Source organism: Saimiri boliviensis, chromosome 1 (assembly GCF_048565385.1).
Source record: "Saimiri boliviensis isolate mSaiBol1 chromosome 1, mSaiBol1.pri, whole genome shotgun sequence".
NCBI classification, from domain to species: Eukaryota; Metazoa; Chordata; class Mammalia; order Primates; family Cebidae; genus Saimiri; species Saimiri boliviensis.
The window spans coordinates 103,518,178-103,524,177 of NC_133449.1; positions in this window are offsets into that span (position 1 = coordinate 103,518,178).

Genomic DNA, 6,000 nt, shown 5'->3' on the forward strand with positions numbered 1-6,000 from the left:
TGGGATTACAGGTGTAAGCCATTGCACCCAGCCCCTTCATTGCAACTTTCTGTTCACTTGTCAGTCTTCCCAGCTGGCCATGATTTCCTGTGAGCTGGGGGAAGCTGAGTTATATATTTTATTAATCCTGAGCCTTTAACATTCACACCCTGAATGAATGAGTTAATGAATGAATGAATATAAGTACAGCTTCTCCTTCCAAAAATCAAACAAGAAACACCTTAGTTCACGGGGCTGGCACTGTCTGATTTCCAGTTCTGTCCCTTGTCACTGTCTCAAAGGTATTTGGTCATATGTTATTAAATTAAAGTGAATTAAAATTTGCTTGAAATAACTACAGACTTCCCCGCTCTCCTGGGCCTGCAATGACCAGATTACATCTCCTCCAGGCACAGAAGTTTGACATTTCATTGCAAAGTCATTTTCTTCTCATTTCCTTATGTTGCTAAAATATTCTATTTCTCTTCACTTCCCCTTTGTGTCCCCATTACTCACGTTTAGTTAAATTTATCTGCTGCCATTTAATCATCTGAGATAAGCTTGCTGGTGTGGCTGTTCCTAGGGCACTGGCCTTGCCTTCCCAGACCACCTGTCTCCTCCTGGGCCACTAGGAGAACAGATCCAGACCCCTCCCCCAAGGGACAGGGTGTCTGGGCTACCTTCAGATTCCGGGTTTCTACCCAAGGCAACTGACTTCAGGGTCCTCCCTGCCCCCAGCCCACCCACTGCCTTCCTCTCCAACCTTCTCCTCCTCTGTTTCCTGGGTATGAATTTCATTCTGCCTCCTGACCTGGCACTTCTATAGCCCCTTTGGTCACACGGAGCAAGTGGCCTCTCTCAGTGTAATTGATGAGTAAATCTTTAAAGGGACAAAATATCTAGCAGGGTAGCCAGTGTAGGAATTGTTCGGTGCCTGCTTGGGACACTGCCATACCTGCCGCATTCTCAGGGCTGGCTGGAGTACCCTTCTCCCCTCTGCCCACCCCCAATTCTCACAATGTAGCCGGGGGAGTATTAGTCTCCCTGGAGATAGTTGGAGGAGATCAGAAAGGCACATTCTGGCTGGTCGTGATGGCTCACACCTGTAATTTCAGCACTTTAAGAGGCCGAGGCAGGTGGATCACCTGAGATCAGGAGTTTGAGACCACTATGGCCAACATGGTGAAACCCCATCTCTATTAAAAATACAAAAAATTAGCCAGGCATAGTGGTGGGTGCCTGTAATCCCAGCTACTCAGGAGGCTGAGGCAAGAGAATCGCTTGAATCTGGGAGTAGGAGGTTGCAGTGAGCCGAGACCGTGTCATTGCACTCCGGCCTGGTCAACAAGACTGAGACTTTGCCTCAGAAAAAAGAAAAAAAAAGAGAGAGAGAGAAAGAAAGGAAGGAAGGTACATTCTGGCATGGAGTGGAATCCCAGCTTTTTGGGGTTTTTTTGAATCCCAGTCTCACCTCTCATAACTGTGCCAGAAGGCAGGGGGAGTCAAGGCCCAGTGGCCACAGAACCTCTGCCTGGGTCCTAGGAGGCAAGATCAGAAGCCGGGTTGGCTGCATTTACTGGGCATTGGCAGTGTGCTGGGCTCTGCAGGCATATTGGGAGACCTGGTGCTATCAATCTCTCCTCCCCAGGGTGGTAGTGAGAGATGCTCATCCCTCATCTCAATCTTAGAGCCAAGGGCTTCTGTGGAACCACTTGGAAAGCTCAATCCATGTCTTTAGAGCTTCATGGACACAGTGAAATGGAGTGACTCATGCCAGAGGAATCTCAGTGGCGGGAGATGGGGGCCAGATGACTTGGCAGTGCAGCAAGGAGGGGAGCCGCATTGGGATCTGCCTGCATGCCAGGAGGTCACGAGGCCAGAGGATGAGTGAAGTTTTCTAGTGGATGAGAGGCAGCCGCTGCCATAGGAGAGCAGCATGGAGTCGTCTCAGAGCCTGATCAAGAAAGCGTCCTGGCCAGGCAGCATGGCTCATGCCTTTCATCTCAGAACTTTGAGGGGCTGAGGCAGGCAGATCACTTGCGGTCAGGAGCTTGAGACCAGCCTGGCCAACATGGTGAAACCCTGTCTCTACTAAAAATACAAAATTTAGCCAGGCATGGTGGTGGGCACCTATAACCCCAGCTACCAGGGAGGCGCAGGAGAATCACTTGAACCCAGAAGCAGAGGTTGCAGTGAGCCGAGGCTGTGCCACTACACTCCAGCCTGGACAAGAGAGCAAGAGTCTGTCTCGAAAAACAAAAGCGTCCTGAGAGGAACAAAAAGATGTCGGCAGAAAGAAGCTGAAAGTTATTCCTGGGCCAAGGGGTAAAGAAGGGGTTGTCAGGGGACGTAGCCTAAATTCCACTGAGGGACAAAGGGAAAAGTAACTCCATAGGATCAGTTTAAAGGACAAAGGGAGACAAATAGAAATTGTTTTATAGTTACATTTTTATTTTTTGAGACAGAGTTTCGCTCTTGTTACCCAGGCTGGAGTGCAATGGCACGATCTCGGCTCACCGCAACCTCCGCCTCCTGGGTTCAAGCAATTCTCCTGCCTCAGCCTCCTGAGTAGCTGGGATTACAGGCACGCGCCACCATGCCCAGCTAATGTTTTGTATTTTTAGTAGAGACGGGGTTTCACCATGTTGACCAGGATGGTCTCAATCTCTTGGCCTCGTGATCCACCCGCCTCGGCCTCCCAAATTGCTGGGATTACAGGCGTGAGCCACCGTGCCCGGCCTTATAGTTACATTTTATAAGTCATATTTGTAGGACTACACATATATTATCTCATTTAATTTCTTTATTTTTTCTTGTTAGGATCATTTAATATCTTTATTTAAATAAATGTTCTTTATTCTTTTGTTTGTTTGTTTGTTTTTGAGACAGGGCCTCTCTCTGTGACCCAGGCTGAGTGAAGTGGCACGATCACAGCTCACTGCAACCTCAACCTCCTAGGCTCAAGGGATCTTCCCACCTCAGCCTCTTGAGAAGCTGGGACTACCGGGGGCACCACCACGCCCAGCTAATTTGTTTGTTTTTTTAAGAGATGGGGGTCTCCCTCTGTCACCCAGGCTGGAGTGCAGTGGTGCAATCATAGTTCACTGTAGCCTCAAACTCCTGGCTCAGCTGATCCTCCGGCCTCAGCCTCTTGAGTAGATGGGTGTGCAACACCACACCTGGATAATTTTTTTAAAAGTTTTTTTGTAGAGATGGGATCTCGCTTTGTTGTCCAGGCTGGTCTTGAACAACTGGTCTCATATGATCCTCCCATCTCTGCCTCTCAAAGTGTAGGGTTTACAAATGTGAGCCACTGTAACTGGCCTGAAATGTACTTTATTCTTGTGTCAATTCAAAATGTATGCATCTTTCTAGAACAAGATCACATCTCCAGTCTACCTTCCCCTACATTTTCTATGATCTCCAATTGCATCTAGGTCAAACAGTCTATTATCTTTATTATTTTCTGCTTTATGCTCTCAAGCTCTTATTTCATTTAATTTTCACAACAACCCTAAGAGAAAAGGGCTTTTGTTCTCCATGTTCTATGCTGAGGATCAGAAATTAAGAAATGGGTCCAAGGAGGGGTCCAAGGAGTAAGTGACAGGGTCAAGGTTGATTAGAAAAGTCAGGCCTGGGGTTTGGGTTTGGATGCAGGCAGTGGTGGTGCCAATAGAGGGTGTCAAAGGGCTTTAGTAGCAGGCTTCAGCAGTTGCTATGGACTGAATGTTTATGTCCCTCCATATTATGTATAAAAAGAGTTCCTCTTAAAGGGTTAATTTGCTCAGTGTCTTGGCTCTTTGCTCCCGGCTTTCAAGGCCAGACTTCCTTACTCTCTGTATCCCCTGCCCTGGTAAACAAACTTCCTGCCAGTCCTTATCTATGGAGATCACATTCCACATCTGTCACCCACTCTATAGATTACCCTTTCCATCGCAGCAGCTCCTTCCCCCAAAACTGCACTCTCTGTGGGTACAACAGAATTCCTGCTATTTCAATTTAGCCAACCAGGTTCAGCTTAGATTGCTCAGTCCAACTCCAGCCAATGGATACAGGACATAGCAGCAGGGATGAGCTGCGTTAGAAGTAAAAACTCCTTCCCTCCTTTGTTCAAGGTGCTCTTGCCATTGCTCCATTGCAAGAAGTACGCTTTCTGCAGAAAGTAAATTTGCCTTGCTGAGAGACCCTTTGTCTCAGTGCTGATTCTTCTTTTTTTTTGAGATGGAGTTTCTCTCGTTACCCAGGCTGGAGTGCAATGGCGCAATCTCGGCTCACTGCAACCTCGGCCTCCTGGGTTCAGGCAATTCTCCTGCCTCAGCCTCCTGAGTAGCTGGGATTACAGGCACGCGCCACCATGCCCAGCTAATTTTTCGTATTTTTAGTAGAGACGGGGTTTCACCATGTTGACCAGGATGGTCTCGATCCCTTGACCTTGTGATCCACCTGCCTGGGCCTCCCAAAGTGCTGGGATTACAGGCTTAAGCCACTGTGCCCGGACCCTGATTCTTCTCTGTGGCGCTGAGCATTTGTTCCCAACACTCCACAATTCACCAGTGTGATTGTATTAGGAGGTGGGCGTCTTTGGGCAGTGATTAGGTCATAGAGGTGAAGCTCTCATACTGGGGATTAGTGCCCTTATAAAAAAAAGTCACAGAGAGCTAGCTCGCCCCTTCACCACATGAAGACACAATGAGAAGGTGCCGTCTATGAACTGGAAAGCAGACCCTCACCAGACACTGACTGCTGATACCATGATTGTGGACTTCCTAGCCTTCAGAACTGTAAGAAATCAATTTTTGTTGCATTTAAGCTTACCAGTTTATGGTATTTTGTTATAGCAGTCCAAATGGACTAAGACAGCAGTCCCCCTCAGATTATCTCAGTCACATCTCCATTCTTAAGTATAGGCAGTTGCTTAGATGCCCTCTGGGAGATTCTTTTGATAGATGCTTCTAGAACAGTGGCACTATGGCAACCAGGACTTCGACAAGGATGCATTAATCACTCTCTCTCTCTCTCTCTCTCTCTCTCTTTCTCTCCTCTCTCTCTCTCTGTGTGGGTTGTTATTTTTTTTAGAGGGAGTCTTGCTCTGTTGCCCAGAGGCTAGAGTGCAATGGTGCAATCTCAGCTCACTGCAGCCTCCATATCCCAGGTTCAAGAGATTCTCTTGCTTCAGCCTCCTGAGTAGCTGGGACTACTCATAGTCACACGCCACCATGCCAGGCTAATTTTTATATTTTTAGTAGTGACAGGGTTTCATCATGTTGGCCAGGCTGGTCTCAAACTCCTGACTTCAGGTGATCTACCCACCTTGGCCTCCCAAAGTGCTGGGATTATAGGGGTGAGCCACCATGCCTGGCCTACTCTCTCTCTTTTGGAGAAGATTTCTCATTATGTTGCCCAGGTTGATCTCAAACTCTTAGCCTCAATTTATTCTCTTGCCTCGGCCTCCTGGGTTACCTGGGACTACAGGCATGCACTACACCCAGCTACTCTGTCTCTTGAAGACCCCATGAACACTGGGCCAAGTGTCATCACCAAAATTGATAAACCCAGAGCCTTGTTTGAGTGAGCTAAAGTCGTGTGGGGAGTAAGAACCAAGAGTCTATCTGTAGGGAAGAGGGTGTCCAAGGCCAGGAGACAAGTGAGCAGCTCGAGGCCCAGAGCCAGAGGGATGCTACCTGCAACTAGACAGTTCCCAGGAGGCCTGGCAAGGCTCTTAACTCTGGTTCCCTCCCAGAGATTCCCCAGGATCTCTGCAGGGACACCCTTCCCTTTGCAAACTTGGCTGTGGATGGTTCTAGTTTCACATCAACACATCCCTGACCAAGACAGAAATTCCAAAAACCTAGATTTCATGAAAAATTTAAAATTTCTTGTATGAACTGGATCCTTCCTTTATTAATGCCACTTACTTATGAGTACTGTACCTTCAAGCATGCAACAGGCCCCCAAGAAGCCCACAGGCCCTGGCTTGTGTCCCCTGCCTCCTTCCTGCCATTTCATTCCCTTGGAATAGAT